The sequence below is a fragment of the Gymnoscopelus braueri genome, assembly GCF_963280865.1.
Source record: "Gymnoscopelus braueri genome assembly, chromosome: 4".
NCBI lineage: Eukaryota > Metazoa > Chordata > Actinopteri > Myctophiformes > Myctophidae > Gymnoscopelus > Gymnoscopelus braueri.
In genome coordinates, this window is record NC_137605.1 from 10886975 (window position 1) to 10910542 (window position 23568).

The following is a 23568-nucleotide window of genomic DNA, read 5'->3' on the forward strand; positions in this document are numbered from 1 at the left end:
TGACGATACAAATCGGTGAGACGATACAATGTCTCCACGATATGCCTTTTGAGAGAGATCGTATTAACAGTATGCTAAGGTTGGCAAGGAATATCACTTCAAACACTAGCCATGTTTTGTATGGAGAATATAGGTTGCTGCCTTCAGGAAGGAGATACAGTGTTCCAACATACAATAAGGTCAAACTGAAGAGGTCCTTTGTCCATCAGACGACATTGAGGCTTAATCAGGAGTTTAGGCCAGGGGTAGGCTGAGTGGTGTAAATAATTAAAAAGGTATCGTGATAGAAATTGAGATCGTGATTCTGGCTGAAAAGAATCGTGATATAATATTTTGCCATATCGCCCACCCCTATTATCAGAGATCAAAGACAATCCTTCCACACCATGTTCCCACATGGGCCAGTTGCATAATTAGCTACAGCCTTAGTAAACCAGACGTTAATTCCATGCACCTTACTGGAGCACATTTCACTTCAGGCTATTTGTTTTAAGAAATATCGAGTTAAGCTCAGAGGGACGGAGACAGACTGCAGCTTCCCAGGTGAGAAGGATTTGATGTTAGGCCAGAAGAGGCATGTATAGCTCCAGAGGCCAGCATGTTCTGAGCCTTTGATGTATGTAAATCTGGCCCTGAGACTTTCCTAGAAGCTCCAAACACTGACACCAGGGGAGAGGTTTACCCAGAGACACCCAAACAAATACAGAGAAACAATACGTGGGAAACATGCGTAGCGGTGACATTTGTGTTCCCTGTTCATTTCTGCTGCTGAGCCAATCAAATTAAGCTATGGGACACTGTTCAGCTTAGATTGTGCGTGTTGTTATTTTGTAATGTTGTTTTAGTACAGTAACATGTCACTGCTTTGCTTGTACCCATATGAGTGAGTGACAAACAAACCTCTCTTGATTCGTGGTTCTCCTGATGTAAGCTGGGGCTGGTGTTATCTAGCAACACCTCACAGTCACATGATCAGAGCAGTGCAATGTGTGATGTGCAGGAACTTCTACCAAGCTAATTTCCAGATCCAGAGATGAAGCAAAGGCACGGAATGACAGGAGAAGATAGACATTCTGACGCACTGACTGAGAGAACCTATTATATAGCATGCTGTGTCAGCAAAGCTTGCAGAATCATCAAAGATCTCGTCTCAACATGCTAAAGAGCCTTTTCCCCCAGACAATCCAAGCGTCACAGCCTGTTAACCCCGCCCACTCTCCTCCTCGCCCCTCCCCTCCCCTATCCTTTCCTTTGGGGGGGGGGCGGAGCAGAGGCGATGATTGACAGGAAAAATCCCTCCACAGCGACACCCGCAGGCAAAGATTTATTTTTTCATTACAGTTGAAAAGGCATTAGAAATGTGAGAGAAAAACACCTGCCATGGATCAATGGAGTGGAATTTTTTGTTAAAACTTTTTATACACGTTTGAAGGACCATGACAAAGACTTTTAATGTGTGGTAAAACTGAACGTCATGAAACCTTTAAAGCTGGATAATATAATTTCTCTTGATCACTTAAAAAATGTTTTAATAATACTTTGAAATCTGTCTGTACTATGTGTCAAATGAATTATCTAATGTCTGTCATCTTTTTGATTTTTTGTTGGTTTGTTGCTATGGTTGTTGTTCTTTTAATCAGGGAGTCAGATAGTTTGCTCTCAATTGGCCTTCCCTGAATAAATGAAGGTGAAATGAAAGTAAAAACTATATAATCACAGCCAGTGAGCTCACCCAGGCTGAGTTGGACTGGTTGAGTTGGTTCAACATGACCACAGAGGTGCAGCCGTAATCAAACACCAGCCTCCAGAAGTCGGTCGTGGTGCCGGGGAGCGGGTGAGGCGTCACCATGAAGGCGGCGGGCCGGTGGAAGCTGTCGGTGAGCGCCGCGTTGATGTAGTTGTTGCTCTCGCCTTCGCTGGTGACCAGGAAGGCCAGCGCGCGGTCGGGAGGCAGCACGTCCATGCTGCGGTTCTTCTCCCGGTTCCTGGGCAGCAGCGCGACGCTGCACTCTTCAACGTCCAGGTGAGGCGTCACCGAGTTCAGAGTCTGGGGTTAAATGATGAGTGAAAAAAGTGGGTGAGGAGCAGGAAGACAAGGAGAGAAGGAGGGAGAAGACAACATTTGTGCCTTTTAAATATGTAGGCCAGAGACACAAACATACCCTTGTTAAATCTGTCACAACAGGATTCTTTTTTTCTCCAGAGTCTGAGCAATAAATCATGAGGTAATGAATCTGGCATAATTCATATGGGGCATATAAGATGAGAACATTAGTTACTTTGAAATGCAAATCTCTGGATCAATGTGGCTGCTGTCCTGTGTGTGGAGGGACATGTGGATGGTGGCTGCTGGTGACTTCATGTGGGACCTCAGCTGGCTTTCTACTCTCCCAGTCAGCCTCCATGTTTTAGTCCCATTCTGAATCCTCAAGGGACTCTATGGAAATCCCTGCGCCAATAAGTATTTCATCTGAAGCGGTTCTAATGAGTTTCTATTGTTTAATGTAAACATAAGACTCCCCAGAGGATTTCTTTGAACTGAACAGGCATGAAGAAGGAAATATGCAATATGTGAATATAATATTCTCCAAACTGCACATAATGAAGCACCATTATTATATAAAGAAGGATGCCTCAGGTTATGTGATGTCATCACCCCACTCCATTCCCAAGGGGGGGCTTGTGAAAGTTACATTTATGGTGTGTGTGCTATGAAATGTGAGTTTACCATAATCAAATCCTTAATCATATTCCATCATGCATCATTGCACAATTCAAATAATTCTCCGCCCTGATTTGCCATGGGCAGTGTTGCCAGATATTTTGCGAGAGAAAGAAGCCTAGGATAACAAGCCCAAAAGAAGCAAAGTAGGCGAAAAAAACTGGAAAAAAACAAAACAAAAATCGCCGCCGCCCAAATAATAAATGTCTGTATCCGGGCCCGATTCCCTCTGTGCAAAACATTCAAAACATCTACATCCAAACTGTAAACGATACTGTATGTAAAACATCTACATCCATCCTGTACATCTATACTGTATGTAAAACATCTACATCCATACTGTACATCTATACAGTATGTAAAACATCTACATCCATACTGTACATCTATACAGTATGTAAAACATCTACATCCATACTGTACATCTATACAGTATGTAAAACATCTACATCCATACTGTACATCTATTCTACAGTAAACTCTACGCTTTACACTCTGGCCTATAAAACAGCTTTTTCATATTCCACACAGTTTGCCGGTAATTGGCTTCAAAGATGAGTGTTAGTATGTTTTAGTCTTAAATATGTATTAGTGTTATACAGTAGATATGTTGTGTATGTATTTAATGTGGCTGTATGGAGGTGGTGTTCTGACCTGGAACTCTTCTCGTAGCTGGGATGAGTTGCTCTGGGAGTCCACACGCAGCATGTCCTTGTAGGTGAGGGCGAACTCGTTGACCAGGATGGACGTCTCTCCACACAGACAGGCCTCCAGGATGGCATCATGGATGAAGATGTACTGCTCCTGCAGGTGACACGTCATCAACAACAGCACAATTAACATGGAGAGGAAATTAACTACGAGTGTCTGTGTACAGACTGAGTTATACTCTGTAGTACAACAGTGTCTGTGTACAGCCTGAGTTATACTCTGTAGTACAACAGTGTCTGTGTACAGTCTGAGTTATACTCTGTAGTACAACAGTGTCTATGTACAGCCTGAGTTATACTCTGTAGTACAACAGTGTCTGTGTACAGCCTGAGTTATACTCTGTAGTACAACAGTGTCTGTGTACAGACTGCGACTGAGTTATACTCTGTAGTACAACAGTGTCTACAGCCTGAGTTATACTCAGTAATACAACAGTGTCGCTTGCACCTAATTACTTGTTAGCTTGAAACTCTGTCAAACTGTGTGCACTGCAAACAGAATGGAAGACAGATACATAAAACAGGAGACAGATGAAGGGCAGACAGGAAGCAAAAAACTAAAACTAGGTACATATCAATTCATAATCAATGTAAGGTGATGAGCGGTGGAGAATGTAAAGCTCATAGGGTATATAGTGTATTTAATAGAGCTGGATAGAATAAATAACTCAACAATACAAACGAACACCGGCAGCAACACATTTAATTAGAGCAACCCTGTAAATAACTACAAATGTAATAAACAGCTACGTCAACATTGGATTAACATAATAAGGGGTTGATATGCATATTATCTACACATCTAAAAGGAACCACATGATCCAGTGCAACACGTTTGAAGCACAATGTGAATCTTAACTCGGCAACCATTGTGTTGACCTTTACATGAAACCCAGAGGGGGGGGGGGGGGGGGGGGGATTCATCATTTTACAAATACCAGGAGAAAAGAAAAAGAAGGAAAAAAACAACAACAAATGTCCTCCTCAGAACTTTTCCCCAGAGGAATGTCTTTGCGTTGAGTTATGGCCGGTGGTTTTGCCAGAGTTGGTGTACGAGGCGAGATGAGTTCGCCTCATACATCTTTGCACGTCTTTGCATTGACTTTGTATGTAATCTCGCTGCATGGAGAATATCTTCGCCTCCTCTATGAACACACATTTATATCCCTGCTTGTAGAGAGTCAATAGACTGTCAGTACTGGATCATGTTGATGTGAATAGACTCTGAGCAGCTGAATGTACCTCTGTCTGGATCCTGTTGATGTGAATAAGACTGAGCAGGTGAATGTAACTCTGTCTGGATCATGTTGATGTGAATAGACTGAGCAGGTGAATGTACCTCTGTCTGGATCATGTTGATGTGAATAGACTCTGAGCAGGTGAATGTACCTCTGTCTGGATCATGTTGATGTGAATAGACTGAGCAGGTGAATGTACCTCTGTCTGGATCATGTTGATGTGAATAGACTCTGAGCAGCTGAATGTACCTCTGTCTGGATCATGTTGATGCGTCGGGAGCACAGAGTTTTCACACAGTTGTAGATGTCCACCACGCCTTCACATTCAGCCATGTCCAACATGACGTCCAGCACGATGTAGCAACCGGTACGACCTGCCCCCACACTGACACACACACACACACACACACACACACACACACACACACACACACACACACACACACACACACACACACACACACACACACACACACACACACACACACACACACACACACACACACACACAGAGATAATGTGTTTGCACATTCTGGTAATACGTTTAGTTTCACTCATCAGAAAGTTGTGACCTCGCTGTGGAAGAAACATAAGTGTTAAACATGGCTGCCACAGTTGCTCAAATGCAATTTTCTAGTTATCTTTGTGACTAAATAAGGCTATGGGTATGTGATGAACAAATTATAACCCGGCATTCATTGTAACCCTGTGTAAACAACCTCATACAATGATGAATGCCAGGGTGATCATTTATATTACAGTATATGCATAAGGGATTTCCATCACAAGCCACAAAATAATACAATAGCAACCTATCATTAGGTATGAATAAGAGATGCTCAAAAGTCTTTGACATTAAGGAAATGCTTGATGTAAATTCTCTCAATGTGACAAATAAAAAGTTTCATCTGTAAGAGTACTAGTCTGAAGTCAAGACTGAATTCATTGTGTGTGCGACTTAATTGCGACCCAAGTCCCAAGTCTCAAACTCTGGTAGGAAAGTTTGGGCAGTAAGTGTCATGTGATGCTAACAGTGAACGACCACAGGACAGTAAGTGTCATGTGATGCTAACAGTGAACGACCACAGGACAGTAAGTGTCATGTGATGCTAACAGTGAACGACCACAGGGAAGTAAGTGTCATGTGGTGATAACGGTGAACGACCAAAGCACAGTAAAGGTCATGTTATGCTAACCTGCAGTGAACGACCACAGGACCGGCATCGGGAGGCGTGGAGGCTTTGACTCTCCGTATAAAGGCCAGCAGGCCTGTGGCGTGAAAGGGCACCCCGTGCTCTGGCCACGATGTGAAGTGGAACTGACGCACTTCATGGTTGGCTGAGTAGCCTCTCTGTCAAAACACACAAAGATAACAGGAATTAGCATTACACTGAGATTAGCCTCATAGCCAAGGTACCCTCCTCTACTATGTCATGCCAGTTTCTCATTATTTTAAGATACTAAATATTTACTCTCAAAATGACTAATAATAATAATGACTATTTTGATATTGGAAGTCATTAATGTAAAATACTAAGTCAGTATTTCAAGATGAGTAAGTCATTCTTGAGATGACTTGCTTTGTGATAAGTCAATATTTTTGATATACTGAGTCATTATTTTGAGAAGTTTCTTTAGTTTGTTCATCATATTGGTGGAATGAGGCTTCCAATCTATCTGCTTTGGATGAATAGTAAATGTTTGGTTTCCCATGGAGCAGACCCAGATTCAAACCCAGGTGTTTACACAGACACACAGACACAGTCATTTACCACTCTGTGCAAATTAAATGTAAAGTAAAGTAAAGTAAAGTGAATGCAACGCAAAGATTTGAGGAAGAGAGAAATCAAAAAATAAAGTGAGGGAGAGCGGTGAAAACAAACTGTCAGCATCTGCCAAATTTCTGCTGATTTGAGCAGTAAGTTCCCAGGGAGAGCAGTGATGATAGTGTGATGGAGTGATGATAATACAGTGTTTGTGGTGCTGTCACTCCAGCGTGGCTCTGAGCCCTTTCACGGAGCCCTTTGGGAGACTGGCAGGACGGGGTCACTGGGAACAAACCAGTAGCACTGGAGCAGCTGCTCTCTGCAGCTACGTTAGAGAAGCGATGGAGGTGTTTTTAAGCAGCTACTCATGCTAATTCCTCTCAATGAGATTGTGTTTATCCTGAGAGGCCCACGTTCCCATCAGTAATGAGTCATGTCAGATTTTAAAATGTTCTATATAAATAGACCAAGTTAATCAATTTAAATCCCCAACCTACAGTATGTTAACTCATTTACTGCAAAGGACAACTTCCGACGAGACGTCGACTTATGAAGACTTTTAGTTTGTTTGGTGGGGTGGGGGGGGGGGGGGGGGTTGCGGGGCGCCGCTCCGCAGCCTGTGAAATATCCAACCACCACCGTAGAAGAGTACACCCAGAGATCACGTGATCATACAAAATAAATCTAGGCATCTTCCATGTTAACACATTGTGTGCCAAAAACGGTCCGGACCGTTTTTGAAAAGCCATGCTTGGAGTGCCATAAACGGTTATAACCGTTTAGCAATTTTTTTCCTTTTTTTTTTTTCTCCACAAGGGGCGCCCTAGCGCAACTTTGGAATCACCCACGGTGCCTCTAAAATGGAAGGGACAGATGTGGATGGGTGCCAAAAAAAACTGGCTCCCGTCCACTCCCATTATATCTCCTTGATAAAAACCTCCGGATCTCCTTAACTTTTTACAGTGGTGAAAACAAGCCATTTTCGGTGCGCAACGGTGGCTCGCGTGAGAGATGTTATTGTTCCTGGCGTTAGACGGGACCATCGACCATCGTACACGCATCCTTTGTTTACATCCGCGTCCTCGTCGTGGCCACTACAGCGCTAAACATATCAGCGTAAACGGTAAAGAAGGCCAGCACTAGATGTACCCTGTTTTAATAAAACTCTGGCACTTAATGTGTTAAATGATTTATAAAAGTATTTTTTTCTCAGATTTCTGTTGTTTTCAAAGTGTTTTTCAAAAAGCAAGCCACATTCAAACGGCCATAGCTATGGAATGGAGGCCAGCCACATTTTCGTGGTCACAGAGAATATTCCATGAGTTTTCAAAGGTACAGTAAAATCGCCGTTTTCGCTGGCAAGGGGACCGGAGACGATGTTTTAACTCGAGTAAACAGAAAAATATGTCTGACTCTCATTTACTTCAATGTCTCACAAAAGGGGTTGGCAAAATTATAAAAGACAAATTAATCGTTTTTTAGGGGTTCAAACCCAAACGGCTGAAACAGTATTTTATATTTTAACTGTTTTTATTTGTATTTCTAAGCCAGTTCATTGTTTTTCTCCTCCTGTTACGATTTAGCAAATTCCTGTGAGATGCTACATGGTAGAGACATGACATTTTCACCAGTGATTGGAAGTTGTGGCATTATAATTAAAGGTCAAAACTTTCATGAAGTCATAACTCCCACACTGTGAGTCTGATTTTTATAAAACCTGCCACAGACATCCATATAATAACTACTAAAGTCCATCTGACTAGATTTTCCATCACTGTCTGTGTCCTTAAAGCTGCCAGTCATCTTAATGGAGGCAGCAGGTAACCACACGCTGTGTGTAAGCACCTACTGTACTGCGAGGGCTCCACTTACGTTGTCTCATTATTGAGTGCCAGTGGTGCACTTAACCCTTCCATTTTTGACCCGTTTTCAAGTTTAAATAGGTAAAAAGTACCCTTTACATTTCTTTATTGGAACGAGGCTTCATATCCTCAGAAATAGCCATTTTAACGCGACACAATTATTTATCATCATTGTAATTAATTCTGATGGTCTCTATAAAAAAAAGTGACACTTGTGGTGTTAGGGTCCGAAATGACCCGGCAGAGAAGTGTGACTCAATTCCCCCCAAATTGTCAATATTCAATGTTTACATGTTTGAGAGTGAGAGAGACTTGTCCTCAATTAGCATTTGCTATCAGGAGTAAAATAAAGTTTGAGTTTATGAAAAATAAATGACTTTTTACCTTCTATGGTATATCAAAAATGACCCTAACACCACTAGTGTCACTATTTTTTATAATATTAAAACATTTTAACGTTAAAAAACGAAAACAAGTATTTGGAAGTGTGTTCTAATTCTTCTTCTTAATTATTCTATTATAGCTAGATAACATCATTATCCATTGCCTTCATTATAGGAAATTTAATGAGTGAATTTTTACATTTTTATAATAGAAAACGAGATATATCGAAAGATGAAACCCTAGCCCTAATCCAACATAATATTTTAAAAAGTGTTTACACAGTGAATACACTACAAGTCAGCTATGAGGTGGGAGAAAAACATTAATGATTTTTTTTTTTTTTTTGTATTTTGGGCTGATTTAAATCACAGGTCAAATTTGACCCGCTAACACCACAAGTGGATGCAGTTTTCTAACACAATGCAAGGGTTAACACAACAAGGCAGAGAATCAGGGACCTTGCAGGACATTTTAGTGAACTAAAAGACAAAGTGAAGTCAATTATTGCCTTCTCTATTGCAGTTGATGACAGCAACGATGTGATCAAAACTGGACATTTTATGGAGCCATTGGACCATTGGCAATTTGATGCTATCTTGGCTGACACAGCCAACCTTGCCACACTAAAGTAGCTGTGCTCAAATGTGTAGAAATTGGACTATTCATGAAAGTCTTCATGATCTTGATCTTTTGGTGGCTAAAACAGAGCGCTTGGATTTACGTAACGTTAACATGCAAGGTCAGGCAGGAGCAAAATGGCCCTCAACCTAAAAGTTTGACACCCCGAGACCAAAATTGTTACAAGCTTTGTCAAAACTGACATACAGCTTGTTAATATCTTATTTAGTTCTGAAGATATTGATCATTGAACTTCAAAAGTGACATGGCTCAGCAAATAAATGGACCAAAGCCAACAACCGTTAGGCCAATCATCACCAATAAGCATTTGTTCGATCGCCATAAAACCTGTATATTTTGGAAATATTTCCCTAATCCTCCGTCCATCTGCTCCCGCTGTATTTATGACCATTACCGCCGGTTCCTGCAATATTTTCAACTTTTCCAACCGGCAGTTTATTTTTCACAGCCCGCAGCATAGTTTAAGTACCACCTGCTCCTGCAATATTTATTATTGGAACCCAAATACAAACATATAAAGACAGCATGAGAGAGAGGGAAGCAGGATTTGACCATTTCAGCACCATGGACAGAGACACAGCACTTGGGCTTTATTAGTATTATTAGCTAATACTGCTGATCAGTATTAATAATAGATGCCTATTTAGACAACCTGTCTCTAATAACATTTTGAAATTACGTTCTCCTCCTCTGCGATACTTTCAATTAGGATGTCACAAATTGACAGTCTCAGTTAGAAACGTACTCTGTGCTATTTAGATGCATAAAATATATATATATACCAAACAGCAAAAGGATTTCACTTCCATTCTATTGAATAATTAGGGAGAGTTGGGTTGACTTACCCTCTCCAAGGCAAAGGTACGGACTGTATATTCAGCCAGCGTCTCCGTCTTCAGCAGTGTGATCTTGATGTCACCGTACATCTCACTGTCATCAGGCCAGTATTTGCAGCATTTTACCTGTTTAGAGAAATAATTACAGAACATTCTAACCATGGTGTAAATTGCCAACTGAATGACAAAGTGTAGTCAACATAGTAGTGAGAAGTAAGATCATCATAACACATTAAATTGTTCAATTAAAACACATTAGGGGGGTTTGGCTCTGGCTAACTTGTCATTTAAGGCTTTGATGGACAGGGGGAAAAAGGAGTGCTTAAAGCGATTCAGCTTGCACAGAATTCATGAAAAAAAAAGGTGTTACCGCTGTTGTAATTCTCATTTAAAAAGCAATTTGACAAAAGTAAACACATGAAATGATTGTACAGAAAACAGCCTTTGAAAGTGCTTCATCTTCTCGTGGAAAGCACACGTCAGAACGGCTGAAACAGATCTGAGTGCAGTGGAAAATGCTGTTGGAGGGACAACAAAACAACAAGCTGCCCTTCTGGTGATTTTTCATCCCAGAGGGCAAAGTAAAGCAAAGTACTTTAGTCCCATAATGACATGGAGAACAGGAGCGCTGCAATGTGTTCCACTCACCTCACACACAAAAGCAGCTGATGCTTTACATTCAGGGGAAAGGTTATTTATTAAAGTCCAGCTCCTATTTGTTTTGTTTGTTCAGAAAGGTTGTGCTGTTGGGATGGTGGTCCTAATTGGAGACAGGGCTGGTGTGAGTAAAATGGTGTCATTTTAACCATCCACCTGGATAATGTGTTTCTCTAGGGGGAAAGATGATGACGGGACTCTTACAGTGACATTTGAATGTTAGGCTTGTTTATGTGTGACAGATAATGACAGTGCTATAGTCAGGCTGTCTGTGTGGTCATACTATGTGGTATAAATGCAGAAAAGCCCAAACAATATCTTAAAAAATAAATGCTCTGTGTAGCTGCAGTGTAGCTGCTAGTACAGCCATTGTAATCACAACATGATGAACATGTATTTAGGTAAAGGTAATGTGTAGAAAACATTCTGAGGCAATAGTGAAGCTAATCACAGTGAAAATCTATTGATAATGTATTATTAGATGCGTTATAATGCACTACACTGGACATACTGTAATCTTTTTAATGCTTAGCGTAACCATAGTACATAATACTTATAACAAGGCTCATTGTATTCATAAACACATTCAATATATTTAAGAAGTGCTTCCATTGCTTTTCAATGCACTACGCCATAACAGGTGCTAACTGTGTATTAAAGTCATGTATTGTAAGTTGTAATAATTATAATTACACAATGATTACTACTTCTCCAATACATAATGTACTTATAATGATGTAACACTTCAAATGGAGCATAAACAAAACAATAATAATACTGTCCAGATAGCATTAGTGTAAGTGTTGCTGAGTTGCTGTATCTCACCCAGCTCTGAAGTAATAAGCAGTAAGTTATGATATAATACATGTTTTTGTACAATTTAGTTTCTTTAATGATCTTTGCACAAGTTGTGGTAAACAAAATGTTTGGCCATTATCCAACTGGCTGCCCAGATTGATTCATTCAGGAGTGCATTAAGTTGTTTTATGAATACTTAATGTTTAGCAGTAGATTTTCATGAACTAATCACAGGATATTTGTACACTTTACACAGACGAGCTGCACGCTGCACTAAGGCCACTGCAGAGCGCCGTCGGTAAATAATGAATGTAAAGATAACAGCAGCTCCGTCTAAAGGGAACAGTGACGTCACTCACCCTGCCTACCTCCACCAACTTGGTGATCATGACGATGCTGAAGCAGTTCTCCTGCCACACCATCCTCCAGAAATCCAACACCGTCTCCTGCTTGGGCCCTGGTGGAGGGAAGAGGAAACAGCCACATCAGAGCTGCCCTCTCAATGAAAACCACTTGTTGATGGTGCTGTTGTGTGAGACCAACAGAGCCTGACCGATAAATCAGCTATTATTTGACATAGATTTTTTTTTTTATCAATTTCGGCAATTACGTATGTGTCCTGATTTTTAACAACTTTCAACCTGGCATCCCTATTATGAGCTCGTCATTGTAGGCTAAAATGTTTTCAAAACTAGCCAATCTTCAAGCTCACAAGCATTCTTCAGTCAGGAACACTCACGTCAAAGTAGATTTAACCATTTATTGCAACAAATGGAATACAGTTAAGCTTGGTGTTGAAGGCTCCGCTCTTGGATATATTCCCTGAATTTTGTCCAAGCAACATGCTAAGCAAAATCAGGGAATGTTAAGCAAAACCCCCATAGGGATACAATATCAAACAATATATTGACATAGTGTGAATTAGCAGATATAATATCACAAGTATTTGAGCCTATGCCAGACTCTGATCAAAAGGTGGAGGCTGGGGTGGAGGAGGCAGCTAAGCAGCAGTGAAGCAGGCAAGCAGAGACCTAGTGAATGCAAAGCCGTATTTAAAGGAACCTCTTTGTGAAGGCGTGAACTCTGATTGGAGTATGACCAGCTGAACTGTGAATGGGGAATAGGAGGCTAGGCTGATGTTCACATCAGCTGACTGACGACCGATTACAGCTGAGGCGTGCAAGACTTCCGTGTCCTGGATGAACTAACACTACGCTTATTTTTTGCTTATAAGTTGAATTAATATACTCAAATAGAAACTTGAATCAAATCTAAGTTTTTCAAATTGATAAGAAATGTTGCGCTTTGACAAAATATCGGTCTAAACATTGGTAAGCTGTGGTCTACGACTCTCAAAGATTGGAATTGGACCCAAAAATGTCTGGCTCTATAGCGGCCACTGTGACATCACTAATCATCATGACCCGAGTGACCTTGCTCAGATGAGTATTTTCATGTGGAGATACTTAGAATGGGAGACACCACTGGAACAACAAGCACCGAGGGAAACCATGCTGACAATGACACTAACACAGCTGAGCTCCTAACTCATAGCTCTCTCTTTGTGTGTGTGTCCCTGTCTGTCTGTCTGTCTGTCTGTCTGTCTATCGCTCTCTCTCCAAGCAGGTAGAGTTTATGAAAGATAATGGGTTGAGCAGTCCCTTCAGTGACTTTGTGGCTGCAGACCCTGGCTTTGTTAGCTGAGAGAGGGAACTGAAGACTTCTTTAATTCCACGTCAAATTACTGGACTCCTCACATCACAACGGATGAGGAGCTATAATTAATGTGTTTAATTATTCATCTCTTCTTCATGATTAATTCAGTCAATCACACAGCTGCCACTGGGCGGTGGTCACACATGCCATCACCTTTAGATTTGCAGGAGAGACGCTTTGGCTCAAGATGGAGAACGAGCAGGTTTCTGATTTATTACACACTTACAAAATCAAAAATACAGCACTCACTCTCAAAGCATGAAACATCAAAGACGCCCACACACACAAGCACCCACGCACGCACACGCACGCACACACACACACACACACACACACACACACACACACACAGTTAAAAAGTAGCCTTGCAGGGATACTCACCCTGAGTGGCGATGAAGTGGTTGGATCGATGGTAGCCCTGAAAAAGAGAAGAGGAATGAGGTGCTGAGTAAGACCATGTGATCCTCGCTCACAGCTGGAAGGGAGATCATCTCTGGACCCCCAGCCTTCCCCTCTCCTCTGGCTCCCCGTCCTCTAATGACCCCACTACATACTTTAATGCTGTCTTTCTCCACAGCCCCATATTAGCTGACTTGACTCTGTATACGCAGGTAATTCCTGAGTATTAATTTAATCAAAGGTAACCAAATACCCTGATTGGTGCTGTCGTTTTGAGCCAATACAGCATCTTTAAAAGCAGATAATTAATATGCCCAAAAATGATTTTTATAGAGTATGGATTTTTTGCTGCGTGTACATTGCAATTCAAGCTAGCGTGAGTTATGTGACAAAAAGCATAAAGTAGATGCGGGCGCCTTTCAATTTCAGAAGCCCTATTTATTCATAAAAAATTGCTGATTATTCACAGAGCGTAAGTATCCAATAAAAAAATAATTGATTTTCATTAAAGCCACAACTGCAGACTGACGGCTTAGGGCCTTTTCTTTCATAGATTCTAACAGTTCTCTGCCGACAACAGCACCAAAGCGTCTGTCCAATAGGTTTCACATGAAAGCAGGCTATCATGGCCTAAATGAACTGGGTTCTTTTTTTGTTGTATTTGGTTCCTTTTGGATGGGCAGGCGGGTGCAGTGGGGGGGCTACATCTTCCATGCACAGCAAAGTATTCTTTCATATCAAAGGAGAAGACACCCTTTGATATAGATGCCAGATCTGTCCTCATGGTGAACACAGGATGTTCATGTGGAATGAGAGGGCACCACATGCAGCCTCGAGGGGAAAAAGGCAACAAGAGCGCCTGAGGGAATGTGAGGCATGGACAGTTTGTTTCACACTAAACCACAACTCCCAAGTCTTCCTCCTGAAATCAACACACTTCTTCACAAGCTCAACAGCCGATCCAAAGAGTGTGAGGGTGTTAAAATACCCTCCTGAATGTGACCTCATTATTACAATTCATTTGAAATCATTCCCAGGAGTTATTTTTGAGAGGACATACAGGAATGCCAACTGCCATACGGTATCAACAACATGAACTAGCTCCATGAAGGCCTCATCAAAGTGGGAGATAAGGCCCTTATGGGTGGGCCGGTGTCCTGGAACTGTTAGCATAACCTCAGCAACAAAGACACAAGACACCACCATCTTAAAGCATGAATGATAATTGATTGTTGCAACAATGAAGAAAAGACACTGGCACAATGGACCCTTAATTGAGTCCTGTCTGTCTTAAAACTCACAACCAGCCCCTTATACTGTCTGGAACCCCCATGTGACAACAAATACTTACTCTCTACATGGTGTGATTCTATTCATAAACCTATCTATAATCTGCTCTGACATGTATCTGTACTGATAAGAACACATGGCAACAGCTTTTGGTGTCCTAGGTCACAGGTCACTAAACATAAAACATTGTGGAGGACATCTTAATAAGTCATCTAGACACATCCATCTGATGATGAATTGTAACACGCACGCACGCACGCACGCACGCACGCACGCACGCACACACACACACACACACACACACACACACACACACACACACACACACACACACACACACACACACACACACACACACACACACACACACACACACACACACACACACACACACACACTTTAGTGTTTGTCTTATACAAAGTTGAAACAAAAAAGTAGTGTTGGGGGGGGGGGGGGGGGGGGGGGTCAGGCAGAAAAAAGAGTGGTGAAGTACTTACTTCCCTGTTAATCCGAATCTACAGGGTCCAAAGTGGAGGAGGTGGGACAGGGAGTTAAAAGAGAGACATACAGGCCAGTTAATGAGAGAGAGAGAGTTATAGACAGGTGGAGCGACAGGAGATCGTGTGTGTTTGTGTGTGTGTGTGTGTGTGTGTGTGTGTGTGTGTGTGTGTGTGTGTGTGTGTGTGTGTTCATGAAATGTGCACTGTATACCCAATAAGGCACTGTATAATAAGGCCCTATAACATGGCACTGTATGCACTGTAGCCTCATTAAGGGTGCGAAGGGGTGCGCACGCCCCCACTTTTTTTGGCCAGATAGCCGATCTACAAGCCCACAACGCGTTGCAGCGTGACATGATACGTTTTCTCCTCCCCCAAGCCTTCTCTGTTTTCTACACTCACAGCCATAGCTCACCGCTCGGAGCTCACCAGAACTGCCTATCTGTTCTGTTATTGGACCGTCTCTTCGGGGTATGGGATCAAATTCGAAACTATGACTACTACGCTGTCTGGGAGATGGGGTCTAAAAGAAAAGCTGTGCCTGTGGACTTCAAAGGGATGTTTTAGAGCCGACAAAGCTTTGATCTGCGTGCATGCTCATATCCTAAAATGTAAACATAAAGTGCCTGAATGCGTGTGTTGAACGGGTTGAGAGTTGATTAGTGCTCCAACTCCAAGTAAGTTGAATGAATTAAGTCTGTCCGTCTGTCTGACTGCTTGTTGGCTGCACACACACAACCTCGGTAGGCTACTGTGTCTGACGCCAGCTGCTCTTCAGTTGCTCCAGGAATCTTAGTGTCCTAGGTTCGTAATATAAAAGGCTATTAGGCTACGCAGCTATTATAAATGTAGCCTGTAAATGTACTACCTGAGTCCGGCCCGAAGCCCGATCCGTCGAGTCCCGACGGGGGACTTTCGGGGGGAAATTCTCGCTGACGTTTTTTACCCTTAAAGTCTGCCCCCCCCACTCAAAAGTAAAAACTATAGAGTGCATGCTGCATACGCAATCAAGTCATACACACAAAGTCTGGCCGGCAGCCAAGCAATATGTTGAGTTGACAGAATTTTTTTAAATAGAGACCTTGAATGTCTTCACCTCTCCTTTGAACACCAAAACTTGAAATCACAATGAAAGGACGGGAAAAAAATGAAATAAAAACTTTTCCATTTAAGGTCTGTTGAAAGAGTTGCTCAAGCTGCTCAAAACATACTCCCGATGAGCAGGTTGGTGCCTCTGCCGTCAGTGTGTGAATGTGTGTGTGAATGGGTAATGCATTGTAAAGTGCTTTGGTTAAAGGTGATATATAAATGCACCATTTACCATTGACCATAAAAGACCTCATCTATTATGCAGAAGTACAACTTGTTGCACTTTGACCTTGTCTGTGGTTACAAAACCACTTTACATCGATTACATTACATCATAAATGAAGTGTTAACATGGATTCTGATGTGAAGCGAGGGTGAAAAGGGTGGATGTAAATAAAGACTTTGGCTTCATGCTCACAGATCTCCTCTTTTCACCTTTTCACAGCTGGACTGAAAAAAGCGCTGAATATCACCACGGAAAAAGGATAAGTCCAACACAGCTTTCTGTTTCGATGGCTAAAACTCAACTATTTGGTTTAATGTATCCCTTGTTTACGTTGATATCTGCCTCCCTACCTTCCAACTAACAGCCCCTTTTCATTTTGGGGTAAACACTAACCTCTTCTTGTTAATGTCGATGGAAAAAACAAAAACAAACAAAAAAACATGCAGACAGTTTGACACACATAAGCAACATACACATACATTACATAATAGGTGATGTGTCCCCCCCCCCCCATACCCTCATCCAGCAGCCTGTCAGACAGTTAAGGTGAGCGGTGACAGGGGATCAACTCTATCCAAAGATTGAATGACATCAATCATGTCTATTTCATTCAGGGTCAAATGGGTTTACGTAAACAAACAAACAAGCACACGCACATCCACTCTGAAGTGCCAGGTACAGGACAGAAGTCATAAAAGAAAAGTAGAATCCCCACACTGGTGTGCGGATTTTCTTCCACCATCGTCGTACGTGACGTTTCAAGCCCAAGTGGCTCTTCCTCGGCCCTCTTCCTGAGGAAGAGACAATCGGACGATGGTGGAAGAAAAATACATTGTAAAACGTTTGGAGCATGATCCAATCTGCACATTCTATTTCTCTTTTATCGAATGGGTTTATCTGTGAGAACTTCATATTAAAGGGATTCGTTCCATTATAAAATGATGGGCAGGGGTCAGCAGGGGGTGGGGATTCAGGGAGGCGGGGATTCAGGGAGGTGGGGATTATAACATAATGCTTTTGATTGGACGGAGCTTCCAGGAACAAATCCCAGGTCAAAGTGTGGGCCAGCAGTACTGGCTGTAGTGGTGAGAATAATCATTATTTTCTGTGACTCCAGTCATTTCATTCCTGTTCACCAAAAAGATTAGTTCCTATCATTCTCTTCCTTCCAGCTTCCAGGACTGACTGAACCTGAACCGGGTGAAGTGAACGAATTCGTTCCCGAACCAAAAAGAACGAATCAACGCCAACGTCACAACACTAACCGGCATGGCTGGCTTGGTGTGCTCAAACTGATGACTTAGAAGATCAAAGACAGGTGCAGACTCTAAACAAACTCTGTTTGATCAAAGGAACAATCTGCACTCAGAATAAAGTGTTAGCGCATTTTAATGTGCCGCAGCAGCAGTCATGAAACGGACGTGTTTCAGCCCCTCAGGCCTTTGTCAGTGAACCATATTCTGTGAGTGTGGATTGTTACTTAGACGCTTTGTAGCAACATGACTTTCTGTGTCCATGTTGGATAAGCAGCTCAGTGGACTGTGAAGACACAACTCTAATTGGTTGGTTGGTGAGACTTACATCGATGTAGTTGGCGTTGATGTAGTCAGAGTTGGGGTCACCCAGGAGTGGGTGGAGCTTGACTCTGTGGCGGTCATCTGAAATGGTAGAACAATGAAAGAGGAATCAAATCAAACAGCATAGGATTATTACAATAACAAAACATAGACTAAAGGATTTAGTGTTACTGTAGCATAAGGGGCCGTGTCCACAGAAAGGGTCTTTGAACGGAGGAGAGCTTTGGATATCATGTCCAGAGTGATTCTAAGGAGCGTTTTTCGATGCCTAAAACGTTCAACACCATCAACCGTTGCTGTTGTTCAATATCGTGTCATCTGCATTATTATTAGCTCAAACAGCCTAGCTGAAATAACAGTAAACATGGACTTCTCATGGTCGTGGTAATGTCTGACAACCAGGTCATAAATGACCTGGTTGTCAGACACAGCTGGGATGATCAAACGTGACATTGATGAGCGGTGTTCCTCTCCAAAAGTTGAACTATTTTCTACTTGAATCGCCCAGGGCGCTCTGCCACATTTTTACCATAGAAATGCCTGTAGAATGGAGCTGGCACCTCAACAAATGCTTTCTTTGGACATCGGAACCTTAGTCTTTCCAGTCTTTTATCTGTGACATGATGTTTTACTTCATAAAAGGCAGAACGTCTCCTGGTAACTTACATCCTGTCAAGGTATCATGTCTCCCTTTGGTTTTGTCTTTCTTCTTTGTAGAGTCCCAGCCGTCAAAAAAGCTCTGTGGAAGACAAGACACTCTTATAATGGAGATAACAGCTTTGTGAACCTCCCCTATTAACCATTTAGACACCATAGATAAGCCTCAGGTACAATGTGGCTTTTTAGCATTTTGTTTCTTTTGTTGTTTAAGAGCGATAAGGAATATTGTTTTTTCACGGCTATAACACTTAAATCCTATCAGCATGTCATCTCTCAAGCACAGCCGGGGTTTACATCAACAGGGCAGTAGTGCTGTGAGAACGTTTTGAGATAAGGAGCGATTATGTGCTTTATGCATGTTAAGTATTCAAACAGGGACACAAATGTCACACAGAATCTGCTACAGTAGACCCCCCACTCCTACTCCCCATTTGACTTAGTATTCATCTTTTAATAGTAAGTAGGTCGGAGAGGCTTATTGTCGGTATCAGCCACAACGCGTTAGTCTATCCCCGTTACAATGCGCTAGACTCCTGGGAGATGGATTGCTGAGGAGGAGCGCCACACCTACCATCAGCTCCCAGTACTTACCCTACAACTTGCCACAGCCAAGCCGTGCTACTCATACGCTGAGTTGGCGGTGTCCGGGATCAAACCCATGACCTTGTGGTTGAAAGGCGGGTGCTCTACCGACTGAGCTACCCGGACACAAATAATAGGTTGCTCCTATAAGAAGTGTCAGTAGCCATTGGCCTCAGTTTATCCACCATTTTGGTTTTAAAGCTGCTGAGCACAAGGTTGTGTTCAGTCAGCGCATTCTCCGTTCCAACTCGTCTTATTTCCATGCTTGGTCAGCTACATTTGGCATCTGAGGCTGACGTTGAGAACGCTCTTACTTGTACCATGTTGATGACAGAATCATCAGTGATCATAATCACCCATCAGCTCTTATACGTCCCATGTTGATGACCATAGAATGATCAGTGATTATAACCACCTATCAGCTCTTATACTGTACGTCCCATGTTGATGACCATAGAATGAACAGTGATCATTATCACCCTACTGGTATGCAATTCAGACAGCGCTGAGTTGGCAGAAACGGCTTCGACACGCTCTGCAGGTGCATTCGCTCGGCTAGCGCCTCAGGCTCAAGACCTTTTCTCATTTAGAGTAGTGAATTACTTTTTGTTTTTTCATGCGACCGCGTTTATTGACCTTGGTCCATTCCGTCAATAAAAGGGTAAATAAATAAAGATCGGCGAAGGAAACATGAACGTGTCATTCAGTCGACTGCGGTTCATCCTCTCTGCCTCCAGGTTGCATCGTGATAATAATGACAGACCAAGACCTCCTGTAGTCTGGTGTTTACCTGTGTGAGTGTCTACACACATATAGAAATCACTGAGTGAAGGCACCCGGGGACAACCCCCAATTTGGAATTCTCAATCTATGACAGGTCAGCCATTATTATTCCTACAGTATGTGGCCATCAGGAAAGAGGAAAACATGTTGTGTACATAAGTGTCCATACCCTATACAAAATAACATAATGGGAGTCGGCCAGGGCGCACAACAGCACAACATTTTCCATTTCCAAATAGTGGGTTTAGCCAGTATTGGCGATTATAGGGCCCACTGTCTCTTTAGGACTGGCCACGGAGGTTTGATCAATGTCTTAACAGGACGTCTGCGTTCTGCAGGGAAATAAAGAGCTGTACCTGGCAGGAGAGCACAATGTGAGACTCCACAACATTTTCCTTTGTAATGGAGCCAGACACAACATGGAGAGACAGAGAGACAAGACAAACACTAGGGTCTGCATGTATGGATTTGGGGAGTGGGCTGTGTTTTGTCCGTGAGGGACAGTTTAATGGATGTACACTGGTGGTTCCACAGGGGGACCAGTGCAGCCCAGAGAAGAACTGCAAGATGTTTTCTCTTCTCTCTAAGTGTCAGAGGAGCATCGCTAACAGAGCAGCAGCTCTCCATGGAGCCTGCTCTCACATACAGCATCATCCCAGCAGGAGGACGACGTATTCAGGGACACCACAATGTCCCCTGTACTCACACAACTATGGATGGAGGTTATTACACCAACAGCAGAACCAATGTTCTATCTATCTCTACACTTCTCTCTATTTTATAGTTCAGTGGAAAAGCTGTGTGTTTATGTGTGTGTGTGTGTGTGTGTGTGTGTGTGTGTGTTTATGTGTGTGTGCGTGTGTGTGTGTGTGTGTGTGTGTGTGTGTGTGTGTGCGTGTGCGTGCGTGCGTGCGTGTGTAGGTAGTGTGTGAACTCATCAGGTCTGCCATGGTGACAGAGGTCCTCTTTAAGGCCAGATGAGGATGATTTATTCATAGTCTATAGTGTCAGCATGGTGTTCTGATGCCTCTAAACTCTTGCTAATTAATTTCAGAGGCAATAAGGAGAGTCTATGTGGAAGATGTCAGAACAGGATGGATGGCAGCCTGCACCGCCCACACATACAGAAAACACATTTTGTGGGCGCCCACTGGCCTAGCGGTCCAGGCGCATACCACATATAGGCTCTAATACAGAATCCGGTTCGAATCCCGTTCCCGACGACCTTTGCTGTGTGTCACTCACTGTCTCTCCCTGTTTCCTGTCATTCTCTACTATATACTATCAATAAAGGCAGAAAATATCTAAAAAACAAAAAAACTTTTTGTACCATATACTCCACTTTATGCTAAAGGTGATTTCAATATCTGAACTCTTATGAATTCAACATGCAGCTATATATTGATATTACTGTATTATGCCAATATATGAACATGGGATTCTCTCTCTACGAGAACTTAAGACTTGAACTGTGTGTTGACTTGAACTGTATGTTATTAACACCTTTACCGCCGGGCCCGTAGTTCTACGGGCCGTTAAATCCAACGGTTAAGCGCCGAGCCCGTAGTCCTACGGGCTGCGGTCTTTTCGCGCATGCGCGGTCCGGGTGCACTTTCGGAATTTTTTTGATCCACTTCCGTTTCCGGTTTGATGACAGGAAATAGAATTATTTGGGATCCGGTTTCGACGATCACGCCCGCTCCCATTCTACAGACGAAACTGAAACTCAATTCTCTTCCTGTAGTTTTTTCTCCTCGCATTTCACTGTTTAACGTAATCCGCTCTAACTACAGTCATGGAAGTCCGTTTGACATGCGGTCTTCACTGGGAGATACAGGGAGATCTCGCGGATGTAAACAGACCGTTCACGGCTCAATCTTAAGGATTTTAACAAGATCTATGGCGACATGAAAAAAACAAAAAAACAACAAAAACACCTTGGCACTGGTGAGTACATTATGAGATTAACCTCTGGCGGTGGATGTGTTAATATATTGACTCTGGTTCCTGTTTCACGTGAACAACGTGTAAAAGAACTTTGGTGCTTATCGGGCCAGATTAGCCCACAACACAACTGAGACACACCTACACACCCATATCCAGAGATCAATATTCTAGATGGCTCGCCCCCTAGGTGCCATGGTGCATAAATGCTGGTGTTCACCGTATATCATAGTGTCAGTGAATGTTTCAGAATCTCACCTCATACTGTATAGTGTCAGTGAATACTTCAGAATCTCACCTCATACTGTACAGTGTCAGTGAATACTTCAGAATCTCACCTCATACTGTACAGTGTCAGTGAATACTTCATAATCTCACCGCATACTGTACAGTGTCAGTGAATACTTCAGCATCTCACCTCATACTGTACAGTGTCAGTGAATACTTCAGAATCTCACCTCATACTGTATAGTGTCAGTGAATACTTCATTATCTCACCTCATACTCCTGTTTGAAGCCGTAGCCCTCAGCGGTCTTCATCTGGTTAATGTGCTGGAGGAGGTCAGCTACGCGGACGGCAGGATGGAGCTGTCCCGTGTGGTAGGGAGAGCTTTTACGTCCACACTGACGCCTCGGGGAGCCTCCCAGCAGACTGCTGGACTCGTTGACTGAACTGCGAGCCTCGCCTGCATGGGGGAGGAGGGACACGGTTTTTAGAATGAGATCAACTCGTTTTGCAGTTTTCTGCAGGTCTAGTGAGAATCAGTGGATACAGATGGAACCTGTATGTGCTCCCAAAAATATTTCCCTCACAAACCACCATCACATCAAACTCTGAAATACTGTTTGGTATTTTGTTTGGTAACAGTATGTTCGTGTTTTATTCTAACTCGTAGTGACTGGCAACACTAGGCTTCTTGATTCGGCATTCATTTGGGATAACAATAACACTGTGGTGCCCAAATGGATACATATATTAGTTGGGAAATTTGTGGCTTAGACTAGATCACACAGTTCAGAACAAAAAACAGGCTTTCCGCCATGTGGAAAGCCTGGTGACGCAAGGTTAGGGTGGTTAGGAAATTCATACAATACTGTATTTGTTTTTCCCTCTGTGTGTCTACGGCGTAGCGGCTCGCACACTAAATCCCCGTTTCAATCTCCACGGCTTCTGTCGAGGTGTCTCGCTC

At 42.7% G+C, this 23568-nt stretch overlaps 1 pseudogene across 1 annotated transcript in view; it reads right to left on the minus strand.

Annotated features, from left to right (window-relative positions):
• LOC308083419 (receptor-type tyrosine-protein phosphatase U-like) overlaps nucleotides 1–23568 on the minus strand; it is a 144305-nt pseudogene that overhangs the window by 12147 nt on the left and 108590 nt on the right. The window contains exons 6-15 of the transcript XR_013935070.1: nucleotides 22877–23064; nucleotides 19076–19148; nucleotides 18414–18490; nucleotides 13710–13746; nucleotides 11972–12069; nucleotides 10167–10283; nucleotides 5867–6021; nucleotides 4920–5055; nucleotides 3377–3526; nucleotides 1733–2047 (exon numbers count right to left, since the gene is read on the minus strand). The product of XR_013935070.1 is annotated as a receptor-type tyrosine-protein phosphatase U-like (transcript). The remainder of the gene's footprint in view (nucleotides 1–1732; nucleotides 2048–3376; nucleotides 3527–4919; nucleotides 5056–5866; nucleotides 6022–10166; nucleotides 10284–11971; nucleotides 12070–13709; nucleotides 13747–18413; nucleotides 18491–19075; nucleotides 19149–22876; nucleotides 23065–23568) is intronic.